The sequence below is a fragment of the Empidonax traillii genome, unplaced genomic scaffold (assembly GCF_003031625.1).
Source record: "Empidonax traillii isolate 1590-97213 ecotype Southwest subspecies unplaced genomic scaffold, ASM303162v1 scaffold608:size386988, whole genome shotgun sequence".
Lineage (NCBI taxonomy): Eukaryota > Metazoa > Chordata > Aves > Passeriformes > Tyrannidae > Empidonax > Empidonax traillii.
This window is the reverse complement of record NW_020955801.1, coordinates 42,598-58,510: the sequence shown is the minus strand read 5'-3', so window position 1 is coordinate 58,510 and position 15,913 is coordinate 42,598. Positions and strand designations below refer to the sequence as shown.

General features: G+C 37.8%; 1 protein-coding gene across 1 annotated transcript in view; it reads right to left on the bottom strand.

The window, feature by feature from the left end:
• The window catches only part of LOC114065041 (potassium voltage-gated channel subfamily KQT member 1-like), a 186,637-nt gene extending 171,018 nt beyond the window's left edge, over positions 1 to 15,619 (bottom strand). Inside the window, exon 1 of the mRNA XM_027898623.1 lies at positions 15,582 to 15,619. The gene's annotated coding sequence lies outside the window, so the exon portion shown is untranslated. The remainder of the gene's footprint in view (positions 1 to 15,581) is intronic.
• Positions 15,620 to 15,913: the final 294 nt, after the last annotated feature.

Here is a 15,913-nt window from a genome sequence, read left to right as displayed (position 1 = left end):
AAAGGTCACATATTAGATCTGTGAGACCAATCTACAAATTTTCTTCCTTTTAGTAAAGACTGTCCAACTTTTTAATATGATTTTGCCTCAGCACACTACTAAATTCATGGTACTTCATCCAGCATTTCTCCTGCATGAGACTTTTCCCCTGTTCCCTAAGTAACATGCTGCCCCACACTACCCTCACCCACTTATTTCCTGTACTCTTAATGCTGGAAGTGTGCCTGCACACATGCAAGCAATGCTCAGTGGGATATGCAGCAGCACCACCACACCTCTTCAAATGACTTCTAACAGAAACTGGAACTATTTTAAGCTCATTTGAAAAGGATGTGACTTGCAGGGACATTTAATTAATTAGGCAAGTGTTTAGAGTAAAACCCCAAACAAGGCAAGTACCGGGGATCCTTTATTTTATCTGTTTTAATTTTATTTTAAGAGCTCCCTCTGGCTCTGGACACAATCACACCAATATTAGAGAGAACAGCTGTTCTGAAGCCCAGGGGCACTGACTGTGCATGTCCTGTGCTCCCACATGATTCAGTGCTGGCCACTCTATGAGAGTGGCAGTTTAAGGGTTAAGCATCAGAGGGCACAGAACAGCACCACCCTGATCCCTGAGACCTGAAAGATAACCACATGGAGAGGGAAGTGCTGCCTGCTCAACCCTGGCCACCATCACAGGCATGTAGTAGCTTCCCCACAGAAGGTGAGAGATCTCCTGTCACACTCCCCCCGTCTCCCCCTATTCTCTAAACTCTGTCTAGGTACAAAGGCAGAAAGGCAGTAAACAGCACCTTGCTGGGCTGGCAGGGCTGGAATTGTCCCATTACAGCTGCTCCCTAAGTATCAGACCTCATGGATTGCTAAATTAACTGAACATCCCCCCAAATCATCTCTTGCCAAATCTGTAATTTGCCAAGTGCAAATTCCTTGGCATTTACAAGTCCAAGTACTACATTTTGGTCTTATCTGGAAAAGCAGGGGCAGAAACAATAGACAAATGTTACTAAATTGGTCACATAATTGGGGACTGGGGGGAAGGAGTCAGATCAGCCAAACCCCAACTATACAGAATAATGTGCCTTCATGAACAGTCCAGAAGATCTAACACAGATTCATATGGAAAATGTATCCTTACATTTTTAAGTTGCTTTAAGATAAAAAAAGATGTGCACTCCGAGAGACTAACAGAAAGACAGCAGTAACCACCAAAACTCTCAGCTACTGAAATGCTTCTGGTGATTTCTATGTTTTGACTAAAATTTCCAAGCAGGGTTTTATGAAACCGGTACATTTATAAACTCAGGCAATGAATGAAGAAGCTCAAATGTGAGTTAGATACACCATGTATTTAAGGAAAAAGCAACTCACAAAGACAGGGAAACCAAAGCTGATGGAAGCTGAACTGAAGCTGAATTAAGAGTGAACTCAAAGCCTCACAGCATGGGATGGTTTATTAGCAGCCTGAAGACAAAGGCCACAAAGCAGTTTTACTCCCTTAGAGAGAGGAGCCCTATTATGGAGCCTTTCAACTCTCCAAGAATTGCCTTTTAACTCTCCCTCCACAGTAGGACAAACAGGGGAAAGAAATTAGTCTTGGATGATGTTAGCTGTTTTGTAACTTGTAGTGCTAGTCCCACTGGAGCTCTTCTGACTCCTGTCAGATTTATCCTCTTGACATTCAAAATGGATTAACCTAAGGTAACTTTTCATAAGTAATAACAATTAAAAAAAAAACCCTCAACCCACATAGCATTTTCTCCCTCTGACTCCAAAAATATGAGGATTAGTTAGAGGACCAAATGATATTTACTGGACTTTTTAGTAATCTCTCCTTCACTGGCAGTGCTACTTCTAAAGGAAATGCTACACGCTAACATAGAATCTGTCACGTTGTCACCTACCTACATCATAAAAATATAAAAATTTACAAAAAAATCCTTGTGCTTTCAGAGATCTCCAAGTCCCTGAGCCTGAAATACTATCAGTAGCAAAATGCATCGATAACATTCAATGCATCAGTATATCCCATTCAGCTTCAATTAGTGTGGTTTTGCTAAGAGAGAAATGTATTATTTTTCAAACAATTTAAGAAGAACTTGGCAAATAATTCAATCTCATTTTGGCTATTGGGTGCTCCTTAAAGAAGAGAATTTTTTTTTAGGTGTGTCAAATTCTGATTTCTGAAAATATTTCATATTTAAGTCTTTAATGACTAACATACAGCTAAGTCATACGGACTGTTGTCTCATATTATTTTGTCACTGTAAGATTGTTTAAAAAAAAAAGAATGGACTAAGTTGAGCATCAGTTCAGAGTAAAAGTAAAGAATATGTATATAATTCTGTTCCTGTCAGAACTGGATACATCTTATAAAGGGCTGTATTTTGGGAAGGAATTTGCTTCATCTAAGCAGGTGGTGCTCCAAGCAGACTTTGGCTCACATCATATGGAAAAATACATTTACTGCTGTGGAAAATAAAGCTCCATGTTAGAAGAAAAAGAAAACCCACATGACTCAGCTGCAACACAGTGGTCAGGTAAAGTACTTGAATCTGTTCTCACAAGACAAATGTCATGATCTTATGTCACTGGTCACAGACTGTAATGCCTCACACGAGGTGCCACACTGCTTTAGGAATATTTGCAACAAATCCCTGTATACTAGAACACATTTTTCACCTCTAGGGCACCAACTAAACTGCTCAAAACAAGTAGTTTTTTTTTTTTTGCATTGTCGCAATAGATTCTCATGAGGCTATGCTGCAAAAAATAATCTGACACCAGATAATCAGAGGCAGAGCTATCTGATCAACTTTTCAACTTCTATGATGCTCCTGTTTTCATAGCATGCCAGCACATGTGCAAGTGATAACTGTGAATATAGTCAACGTGGATTTTTTCCATGTGATCAGTAATGACTGGGTTCATGTGAGTAACCCACCGCACAATGCCTAAATATCTAAGGTATCAGGATAAGCTCTAGCAAGAAAATAGTGTCTTTCTTATTCAAAAGAGGAGCATAAATATTTAGGTACTGAGCCAATATATAGTAGATTTATATTTTAATACAAAATTTCCAGTGTTTCAAATGTCCAAATTTCAGGTGTCTGTTGCAAGACATTATAATTTCAGCTACAATACGGTGGTCTAGTCTAACTCTTGTCAGTAATCTTAGAAGAAGGCTTGATGAAGAACAGAAATTGAAAGAACACAGAAAAATGGGAATGAGGGGAGAATGGAGAAAAGAAAACCCTCACTAGCAAGCATTGTTTCCTATTTAAAGAGTATTGTGCTAAAGAAAGAGCTAATATGAACTTGTCAGCACAAGCATTAATATGAAAAAATAGTAAGAATAAGAAAAAATTTAAAAAAAAGAATTACTACTTTCTGAACCTTCAAGGTACATGTTGCAACTGTATTGAACCTGTTAGGATTTAGGTCAAGAACATCCACTAGCAAGGACTCTCCAGGATTAAGGCACGACAAGATGAACAGGTTAAACAAGTCCTATGCAATAGTCCATGGGAGTATTTAGGGCCCCACAGCATCTCCTCTCAGTGTCTGATTTGTTGTCCCTGTCAATACATCTGTTATATCCCAGCAACTCCAGAAAATAATGAGGATCAGTTTTGCTGATTTGGAGCCCTATTTATACTAACCTCAAGGATTACACTAACAATTACAGATCAAGTCTGACACTCATAGTTCACACCAGCATTTATACATTACTTTGCTGAAACTTTTTCACATGCATCCACACTATTCAAAGCACGCAGAATAATCTTTTTAACAGTCTCTGCTGAACAGCTGAGCACGTACTTTATGTTTTGATCTGGATTCATCATAGCAAGTGTAGCAAAACATTGAAAAGTGTTCTATTCATTTAGTCATGCACAAAAACACCCTCCAAATAATCTCCAAATGAGAAGGGGAGAGTTTTTAAAATGCATTTCTTTTCTTAAAATGTGGGGTCTTCTGTTTTTATGACTCACTGTAATTGCTTCTCTCTTCAAACTGGTGATTTTGTCTAGTAATGTAGCAGTGGAACTGATCAGTTAAATGAAGCATGAACTGCAGCCTGCAGAGAGTTGGATTAAAAACTGCTGAGTTTTCAACATGATCCTTAATCAGAAAGGGTTTCTTTTAGAGGAAAGAAAATGTAAAACATAGGGGGCAGGGAGAAAAGGGGTAGGGATGAGATAATAGTGTTCTTTTTAAAATAGTAATGCATTTCAATTTTTACATAATACATAAACCCATAGCACCCCTATTCATAAACATGTATTTCCGTTAATAATTATTTAAGACTACAGTCATGGCTTAATTTGGGCTCTTTATATGTTCATACTGCAACTTGTCACAGAGAGTGCCCACAAGACTTACACAATAAAAATAATTTTACAGCAGTAGCAGCCTTAGCCTGTTTTTACCCTTTCTAGTTACAGTCATCATACACACTCACAGATGCTAAATCACAAGATACTAAATTCACAAGGCGTATTTTAGTTTTGTGTTGCTCTGGAATGAACAACCTTAAAGGATCAGGAGGCATCTGTAAACCGCACCTTTTGCACAGATGAAATCAAGTCCATTTCTTGAATAGCTGGCAGAGTGCAAAGAATGGGCCAAGGAATGAAATGAAGAAAAAAAAAAAGAGAGGAAATGTCACATTGCTTGCTCACAAGTGCTGCCAAATGGACAAACTTGGAGAGCAATCCATTTCTCCAGTTAATACTGACGCCATTTTCACTATTCCTGAGCTCCTTTTTCGTCTTGTTAATCCTGTGCCTTGCAAGGTTCATTAACCCTGTTTACACAGAAAGGTCGGGTCAGTCTGACATGCTAACAAAATGCACATCTATCTGCACCTAAACACATATACACTTCAGTTTCTTTTTAACACTTTCCAAACAAGAAAGTGGGTTTTTTTTCCACTTCATATTAAAAAAAAAAAAATAAAATCTAGCAAACACAGGACTTAGATTTACACAGAGCACTAAGCAGGAAGCACGAATCCACAAGAAACTTTTCACTGATACTTGGTCGCTTCCTCCTCAAAGGTTTTAGAGGAGCAGCACGTTACTTAACAGAAAGGCAGCTGCATATGGACCAGAACACTATCTCACCCAAAGGGGCTCTGGAGCACAGTATTCAATTGAAAGACCAGTGTAACCCCAAAGCAAACAATGAATTTCAATTTGCCGGTTTACATGGAGCAGGAAAGGGATGCTGCAGTCATTTTGAAGTTAAATGCTCCTAAACCAGTACTAGGTATCTGGCCTAATGCTAAACAATGTTTTGAACATATCTTATTTAATACAGCTATGTGAAAACCTGAGATTATCTCAAACAAAATCCTGACATGGGGCTTAAAAAGAGATTTTTCCCTCATGGGCTCTACTACACCACATATAATCCTGTTTATCATAAAGGCAATTGGCAGATGCCTTTCACTGGGTCTGGAAGAGCTGCATGAGCATTTAATGAGAGAACTGTGCACAAACAGAAGGGGATGCAGCCCTAGTCTAAATAGACTTTAAACTGCAGATCTTACCAGCTGTAGCTTGAGAGAGGGTGAAAACTCAGAGGTCTGCCACTCAGGAAGCACCATGACAAAAACAAGGGATACAAAGCAATTCCCCAAGCAGAGAAGTGTCTTTCCCTAGAAGGTAAAAAGGTAGCACTGCCTTTTCACTTGAAAAACAGACCTTTTTTTTGTGTTCATTTTCCTGACAAAATTGTCATTGTTTTTCTCAGAAACTGGAAGCAACCTAATCAATAGCTCTATCCATGTGTCTGCAGCACTCTTATGAACCTGTCTGGCAACACCTAAAAGCCAGCCTGCAGCAGAACTGCTGTGATCAATACACATATGACAGAGGTATAAATGAGAGATTGCTAACACAATCCTTTGTTAACCAGAATTCCAGTTTTATGAGATTTGCAGGCTTCTTAATGTGGGAAAATAAACTTACCATGACTTTAAACAACCAAAAGACTGCTGGTATCAGAGGTACTGTGGCCCAGTGTTGTACACACACTGTGTCCCACAAAAAGTAGCATGTGTTTTTTGCAAGTCCCTTCCCGCTGCTGATTCAATAAGCTCATGGTTATACAGTAATATACAGAATGAACATACAGTCTGAACATTAGCACAGCAATAACCTTACTGTTTATTCAGCAAGTCTCCTACACTGAATTACCTCAGCCCAGTAAGGAGGCTATTGGTAGTCTGCAGAAAGGTATTTGAAGTATCCACAGAAATTCCATTTATGAATTTGCAACAATACTGTCTGTATGTCTTGATCTTGCCAAAGTTCGCTTTTGTTTATGTGAGCAAAACTGCAGTCCAATTCTTCTTAGCCAGATCCATTATGATAAAGAGAGAAAAGAATAGGACACTGATAGGAAAATCAGGTACAATGCTGCTCCACATCAGCCTTGTTTTAACTAAGTCAGCTATGATCTCACGGCAGGATAATTTTTTAACGTTGGTGTTTAGAAGAAAGGCTTACATTGAAGGCTAGTTTGGCTGCCTTTAGTTAAGAATGTGATTCATGTGAGTGGGAGAAAACAATGCAGAAAAATCTACATTTTTGTGTACACATAGAAAATAGAAGATTTGTAGGCCAGAGAAAGAAATAAAAAATAGAGCGCACATATTTTGCTGACTACACTGTAAGGAAATTCACTACAGGAAGCAATAACTTGTCCCAGCAGAACCATCACTATTAATACAACAGTAGGTCCATCTGAGTATTCATGTGCCATACACATTTATTCCTTGTTTAAACACCTCTCCACCATCTGAACCATGCACATTTGTTTCACTGCTCTGAATTAATAATAATATTCCATGCTGCATGTTTACATTTGTGAGCTCAAAAATAACACTGACCCAGAATGAGGCTTTTTTAAAAAAAATAATATTGTCAGAAGTTCTTAACAATTACTGTAGAGTCTTTCATTCAGTGCAGAAAATATCTTTATGGAGAAATTCTGAATATTTTGTTCCTGAGGCTAATTAATTTCTCATAAGAACAGACAATGCAATGGTTTCTCAAAGAATGTGTTTTAAATTCTGAATCCTCTTATGTAATCTGTTCTCAAAGAAATAACATACCTCTTCAAATAGCCAAGCTGAACAGTGTCCTATGAGCTATGCAGATTTCCACTGGTAACTTACACAGGTTAATCAGATAAATGCATTAAGACAATTTATAGTTAAGTAGAATGTAAGCGCTGAGTTACGCTGGCCTTAAACTCCTGGTTGTAATGAATTTCCACGCCCCTATTTACAGGGGGGGAAAAAATATCCTTGCTATAAAAAACAAGTTTTCACTGTAAGGTAAACAGTATAATTTTCAATATTATTTTGTCACTGATAAAAGTTAGAATTTCTTGTCTTAGTTTTTAAATATAACCAGATGCAAAACTGATAGGCAAAAAAAAAAGCAATAATCATCTCTCTTAAGCCACTTTTTTTTAGTTAAGATACTCTAGAACCATTCTAAGTAGTCTCTTTGAGTCATTGTATTGAAAATTGCTATTTTGTCATACACTTTTCTTGTTTTGCTCCATAATATCAGGAAAAACTCAATAGATACTCCCTCTCCCCCTCCTAATCCAGCATACAACTTCCAAGATCAGCTGGGACGTAAATGTGGGTCTTTTTCAAAATACTTTTGATAAAAGCATATAGATTTTCCCTTAATAACAGAATAAACTAAGTCATGTTTTCAGAAATTACTTAAGAACTTGCTAGATTAAAGGACTGTCTACATGTGGAATTATTTAGTAAGGACTGCTCAAGAACAGCTACTCCCGAATAATTCCATGTGTAGACACACTTATTCCAGAATAAGGTTGCCTTATTTCGGTCTAATTTAGCCCATCAAAGTGTGTTAAGCTAGACAGAAACAAGAGTGTCAGCACATGGAGTTATTCAAGAATCACTGTTCCTAAATAATTCCATGTGTGGACAAGTGCTTGTGAAAGCTGAAGTTCAGGTCTGTTATCCCCAACCACGTTATCTCTGGTATCACAGCTCACTTTGTGTATAGGTACTGCTTCTCATTCTGTTACTTTCCTTACTTTAGTTCAACAACAAAAAAAAAACAAACCACTTTTTAAATTCAATGGTCATTGTTGAATGTGAGCTAAACAAATACAATTAAACAGTCCCTCAAATACAGTTCTTCTAGAGATTAAGTAAACTTCGTCATATTTTGATTTCTGAACAAACCAATCTTTACGGTTGGCATTTGTTCTTGTAAACTGATTGTGCACAAGAAAGCCACCTCTTTATGAGGTACTAGGGACAACTGAAAGTAATTGGGATTTGTTTTTCCTGAGATGGAACCAATATGTCCAACTTCTGAATTAACATTTGGATAAATGTTTTGTTTCAGGTAATAAAATAAAGAATTTGTTCATGTTGTTAGAGAGACTCACTACTGGGTAATCAATCAGAGCACACACTACAAATCACATTTTCAGCAAGGCACAAATCTGTCAAAGGGTGTAATTATTACTGAAAAATTTTCACAAATACCTATAATTATTGGAGTTAATAGTAACATGTTAGGCCAGGCTGGTATATGGCATTAGTTACCTCTGGTTCCAAAGTTCAAACCCAAAGTGGTAAGAAGTGAAAATGGATTTTGATAGTCCTACAACATCCAGTAGACCAAATCACAAAAACCCCCTCCAGCTGGCTGTTACTAGATGCCTATGCTGAGGAAAACCCACTTGCTGGAATGCCAGAGGTAGAGCAGGTACCCTTCAGCATATCCCTGGAAACTTTTTATTTCACTGAGAAGGTTTAATAAAGGTACACAGCAGAAAAAGTGCTAAAAAAGTACAGTCTTGTAGGGTTATTATACATAATCTCTTATTGTTCAAAGCACATAGTATGAGTGCCCCCTCCTTTAGCATTATCATCCAGACTTTAACTAAATGTTCACTCACAGCCTTTGTGCAACAGCCCTGGAAACCTGAGTTCACAGAGGGGACCACCCATTCTGCAAGTATTTTGTTTTTTCCTACTCATAAATTGTGACATCCTTTCTTTATTTGCTTCACACTCCCCTACTCTTATGACGAATAGAGAATTATTAATTACTTCAAGGTCCTTTCCATGAGTGAATTATCAATATTTTGGAAATATCAATACATTTAGCCTCAAAATACTCCTGGCAGCTGGCTGGTATGACAACACTCTCACTTGGCAGATCAAAACTAGAGAGGCAGAGTGATTTTATGGCCAAAACACAGCAACTAACTTTACATGCTTTACTTTACAATCCTGGCCAGATTTTTCAAAATTAGAGTACCTCTCATTTTCCATGATCTCATTGACCCGAAGACAACTGCAGATACTTGAAATAATTCTACTGGAGTCAGCACCATGGCACACTAAACATCTGTGCTGAGCCCCTTAGCATGTCTTTGCAGTGCCTTTTTTAGTATCACCTTACAAAATACCTGCAATTTTGGTCATGAAAATGAGGAATTATTTGTAGTTAGCATTGTATGGCACTCAATAGACTCAAGTACAGCGTCCATTGATTTCGATCTGTTTTAACTCAGATCTTTAGATCTCACATTTCATCTCCAGAAAATGGGAGTATTTTAGATTTAAAAGAGTTCAGATCACAGAATTCATTAATAGGGACAAGGTAAAAATCACTGAGTGGTCCCCTGAGGAGCCAGAATATCACTGTTAAACTTTTTACCTTAGCATTATCCTAGTATTAAAAAATGAGTGCAAAAAGGTTATAAAAATCACGTGCAATATTTTGTTATGAAAGCTGAAAATAGTGTTGGTGTTTCCAAAAGGTTAATTAGGCTTACACAAAAGGATACTGGGGAAAATGTGATGGCATTTTTTGGAGGAATCACGTAAAGAAAGTGTCAGATAACAAGTACAGAGCTAATTTTTTTTCTAGTTAGCATTGTGACTTAATACATGCTTTCTAAAAGCTGAGCAAACAGAAGATAAAGGAGTAACTGGGGGGATTTCCACAAAATGCAAGCCTGTATTTACTTATTCAATCTAGGTATTCATTTAAAATAGACTTCTACAGTGCAAAGTGCCATTAATGCATTGCTAATTTAAAACCACTGTTAGATCCATGCTTAGTATAAAACATCTTTTATACCAGATCTTTTACTCAGTCATTATTGTCACTGAATACAAAATGGATGCAGTCTAATGGTTTACAGGGCTTTGTTAAATTAAATACTTCTGCAATCTTTTACAATTTAATGAAATCTAGTCATACCAGAGTTGCTTAGCCTGTTTTTAAGTAGAAATACCATTTATGTGTTAAAAAAGTGCATTTAGCTCTCCACTTCTAAGATCTGCATCTGGATTTTACATTTATTATTTGCTGAGGTTTTTTTTTTCAGTCCAGAGCACTTACTCTGAATGGATGCCTATAAAAACAAAGATGAATTTACATTATCCGCCTCAATTATAAATCAGAATTACCTCCCCAACTTAGGGTTTGAGTAAATTCCAAGAGATAACATTTGAACAAACTGCCAAGATTTTCTTATGGTGGTATTCAGCAAAAAAGTCAGCGTTAAGCAATTTTGACTTAAAAACTTCCATGGGCCACTGTGCCAAAGCAGTGCCCAAGCCAAAGGATGTTTTGCTAAACCTGAGGGGGGGGGGGGGAGAAAAGAAAAAAAAAGGAAAAATGAGTATTCCCACTTTGGTATCTTGAATGAAGTCAGGATTAAAATCAAAATCTCAAAACACACACACACACACACAAAAGAATTTTCTGCATTTAATACGCCCATTCTACTGGTGAAAGCTCATCTACCAGAGAGTCATGGCTCATCATGAAATTAAACATGCTTATTTTAGAAATGAAATACAATTGAAAGAGATGGCGCCAATCATAATAAAAGGAAAAGGAGAAAAAATCTCATTATGAAATTTTTCAGGTAAGTATCTCAAACCCAGGGGTTGGTAGACATCCCCATATTCATAGTTTGCTGTTAAAAAAGCCCAAGTAACTTGAGTTACATGTCCTAAATGTGCCAGGAAACAATAACTTCTATCAGTACGATGATTTTTACTCAGTATCAATGGAGAAATTTAATTACCTGACTCTACCATTCAGGCTGGAAATCACTTACTGTCTCATCTATTTCCTGGGCAGTTCTAGGTAGTATTTCCAAGTTTTACACTTTGAAACACCCAAACAGGTCATCTTACCACGACAAATGGCAATGTCAGGTATTTCTTAGATCGAATATACCAATATATACGAATATAAGAATTCTTATATATTCTTATATATTCTTAATATTCTTATATTGCTCTTTTCTTTTAGGATTCTTCTCCAGTTAGTCTAAGAACAGCTTACTACCCCACCTTTCATCCTACTACATCCATGAAAAAAAATATCTAATTCTCACTTCACTGCATGGAAAAGCTGGACTGTTCTCTACATCCCACCGCACCATTCCACCCTTCTCCCCATTCCATTTCTAACACCACCAAGGTCTATTCCACAGCTTTCAGGGAGGAAATCTCTGTGCAACATGCCTCTATACAAGTGTCTGTCTCTCAGCTTAACAAAGTTTTTAATATTGTTCTCAGACAGTGTTATTAAAAAGCTTGAAAACTTCTATTGTCAAGTGCAAAAATACAGAAAGGAAAATAACTTTGTTAAAATACAGGACTTCCAAAGTTGAAGTTAAATGTGCAGCAAGGGCAGATCTGTAAAAAATGGGTTTAAAACTTAATAGTGTCTTGTTGACAGCACTCTTCCTCCTTCTTTAGTCTCTGGCTTTTTTCCAAATAAACAGGCATACCATTCCTGTAGGTGTTACAATTATTGTTGGTACAATTAGCTGAAATTAGCATGGCAAGAACAATCTGTTCTATTGCCATGATTATGGCTCTAAAAACTTGGTGTCAATGGATTATTTTTCAGCTATCAGCAGAAGTCTAATGGATTATCCCTCAACTTTATCTACTGAAGTAAATTTAACACTGATCTTTCGACTAAGATAAAGAAAGCAATCAAAAGAAGCACCAGGTAATAAATGCTTCTATCAAACTGTCACAAGGGAGAACTCATCTGCTCTGTATTTAAATTAGGAAAAGAATATGTATCTCAGAAACAGGCTTCTTTTACCAGTTTGGTAGCAGAGAGTGCAATTTATTTACAAAGAAATTGAAAGAGAAAGAATGCCAGAGTGAAATGCATGCATTAAACACTTTCTCTAAATTTGAATCTAATCCAAATTTAACTTTTATTCTCAAACATACAAGGCCAAACCAACCATTCACTCTAGTTACCTCCAAATATATAATAAAATCAAATTTCCACCTCAGCTGCTACCCTCCATCCTCCCCCTCAGAATCCAAAGAAATGTGTAACGAAGGCACACGACTCATTCCCACTGCTAGCACAACTGCTTAGCATGTATATATTAAATCATAGTCCTCTGCATTACCTCTTCTGTCAGATATGCTTTGGGTTTGCTAGGGTGGGTTTTTTTGCATATAAAACATGCCATAAATTCTTACTTAATCTACTACAGTATATCTATGATTTACCAATAATTCAAACAAAAAACTAACATAAGGGTGAATTTAAAGTGTAACTATTTTATTTCATTATTTTTCCTCTAAGTATAACAACCTCTGGATTTAGAAGCAGTTAGCTGAAGTATCACTCGAGTTCCACAGCCAAAACTAAAGGCATTATCTTTGGAGTCAATGAAGTCTGCAGCTGCTGGAATCTGGAATGGAATGCATCTTTTCATTAGGCTGGTGCCAAATTAGAAATGCCTGCTCATCCAAATGAACCATGAATGCAGCACTTTAGAAGTATCTGCTCTTCGCATGTAACTCAGCATGCTAGAGAATGTGACAAGCCTAGTAACACTGCATCTTTGGCACTTGTGGGAGAATGAAAAATGTCACTGCCAGTGTCCTTGACTGAGCCCTCGCACAGCTGCCCTGTCCTAGAGGTCCAAGAGCAAACTGAAATGCAGCCCCCATTTTCAGCTCCATGGTGCTGCTCAAAATAGAATATTTTATTATTAGAGGACTTGCACGGAGAGCAGATCACAACGCCCCAGATAACTAAAACCAGAGCTGGAAACCGCAGTAAGAACAGACTGGCTGTTACCCTGCTTAATTAAAGAGCACGGAAACATGACTTGCTGTACATCACGGCACAAACCAATCTCCCTCAGCTAACACAGTGATGCTTGCTTGCTGCCGTATCAGCCTAAGCCTCTATCTGCTCTTTTTCTCTCTTTCTCTGTGTTAGCCAAGAATCACAGGTTGTAGAAGGATTCAAAGTATCTAATTATGCTGCTTTCTCTGCCGCCCCCCCCCAAAAAAAAAAAAACCTTACTTCCCTGCTAGCATTTTATGCAAGAAGAGAAGGATTCAATGAGTCCAGGTACCTTTACACAGGAACAGGCAGAAATTGGCAGCAAACTTGTTGAAAAAATAATAGGATGGAAAAACGAAATTAATTATAGAATAGTTTGGGTTGGAAGGGACCTTAAAGATCATTTAGCTACAATGTTCCTGCCGTGGGCAGGGACATCTTCCACTAGACCAGGGTGCTAAAACCCCCATCCAACCTGGCCTTGAACACTGCCAGGGATGGGACATCCATGGGTTCTCTGAGCAACCTCTCCCAGTATCTCACCATACTCACAGTAAAGAATGTCCTCTTAATATCTAATCTACACCTGCCCTCTTCTCTGCCTCTCTCTCAGCCAATGTTCAACATATATTAACCATGAACATTTTGTAGTATTCAACTTCAAAAACTTCTAAGCACACTGATCTCAAAGACTTCTCTGGGGAGATGATTCCATAGGTTAAGTGCCCTAATGTAAAAGTCCTCCTGAAGTCCCAAATTACAAAAAAATCCCTTTAATTTTTATCATGTACATCTCACTGGATAAAACTTGGAGTACGTATGCTCTGGACTGTATCCACGTAGCTACAGTAAATTAAAAATAAAAGGGTTATTTAGCCCAAACTCACTTGCACGCAATTCTGATCATATTTTACTGATTATAAGTAGACTTATTATTAAGTATTAGTCACACAGTATGGTTAAATTTCTCTGACACTTGCACATATAAAATACTCTCATTAGCTGATGGAAGAAACTGTAGGGGCCAGAACATTCAAACTTCTATTATACAGAATCATGGTGTTTATTATCACAAGCAGTCCCACTGAATGTCACAATTCATAATATTAATTTAAAAAGAAAGTGCTGCATTAGTGAACATTACAGCCATTTTGACAATGTTCATTTGTAACAAGAAGTCATTGGAGAAAGCCTGGTCTTTGAACAACTAAGTCTTTAGCAATCTTTTGTTATTGCATATAAATCTGATAATTTATACTATGCAAATAATCTTTAAATTTGTTTGGTTGTTCTCAGAATTACTAAAAATCAATTGTACATGGTATACCACACCACTTAGGGGGAAAAATAAAGCAAAATAACGGCAAGAAACCTGCCAAGACATTCAGCAGACACCTAAAATAAAAGTTGAACAAATATTTACATAACTACGGTTGACAGAACTAAGGCAAGCACAGCCTTTTCTCAAGAAACAGCAGAAATCCAGCCTTGAGAGTTGTTTGTGTGTTTTATGTCACAGCCAGCTTCATACAGCAAAGGCTATGGATGCTAGTTTTCCCTAATATTTTAAATGTTTACTGCAGTGAGAAATTAAAGGAGAATTTGGTTTGGTCCCCCCTTTCATTTTATACACACATACATGCAGTGATAAATGAACTCATAGAATTACTAAGGTTGGGAAAGATCATTGAGTCCAACCTTTAACTGATGGCCACCTTGTCAACCAAACTAGAACACTAATCATCACATCCAGTCATTTTGTAAACACTTCCAACGGTGGTGACTCCATCACCTCCCTGGGCAGGCTGTTCAAATGCTTAATCACCACTTTCAGTGAAGAAATTCTTCCTGATGTCCAACCTAAACCTCCCCTGGTGCAGCTTGAGATATTTCACTTGTCCTGCCACCTGGTACTCAGAAGATGATGTTGACCCTCACCTTGCTACAACCTCCTTTCAGGCAGTTGTAGAGAGAGGTAAAGTTTCCCCTGAGCCTCCTTTTCTCCAGGCTACACAACTCAAGCTCCCTCAGCTGCTCCTTGTATGATTTACTCTCCAGACCCTTATCCAACTCTGTTGCCCTTCTCCAGACTTGCTCCAGCACCTCAGTGTCTTTCCTGTAGTGAGGGGCCCAGAACTGGACACAGGATTGAGATGTGGCCTCACCAGCGCTGAGTAAAGAGGGACAATTGCTTCCCCTAGTCCTGCTGCCCACACTGTTTTTGATACAAAAGCAGTTAAGCAATTAAGCAAAGAGTGAATCAAAATAAAAGGCCTGTGTTCTTCAAGGAAGGAAGGAAACCGTGGAAGGAAGCACACTAAGAGATGCCTGTGAAGTACCAAGTGAGCAGCCAGTGCTTGGCAAATGATTCTTAGTTTGGCAGACTGGTGACAGCTTACAGTAAACATTGCTACTTCTTACCTCCAAAAGAGAGCTTTCAATCGGTAAGTCAAAAGCACTTTCCAAAAAAGGTGCATCACTTCCACTTATCCAAAGGGAAAACTGAAAGTTGCCCACTACTATTTCTTAATGACAATAACATGCAAAAGTATTACTACGACTGACAAAATCTTACGCTAACTGGAACTAACAAAAATAATGGATATTGCCAAAAAAACGAGGCATGCAACAACTAAAGATGGAAGTGAAAGGATCTAAGAAAAATCTCAACAAATAAAGAGAACAAATCCTAATCACTGCAGACACTGAATTAGAAGTCAGTGCACCTGCAGTCTGCCATATCAGAGAGGAGG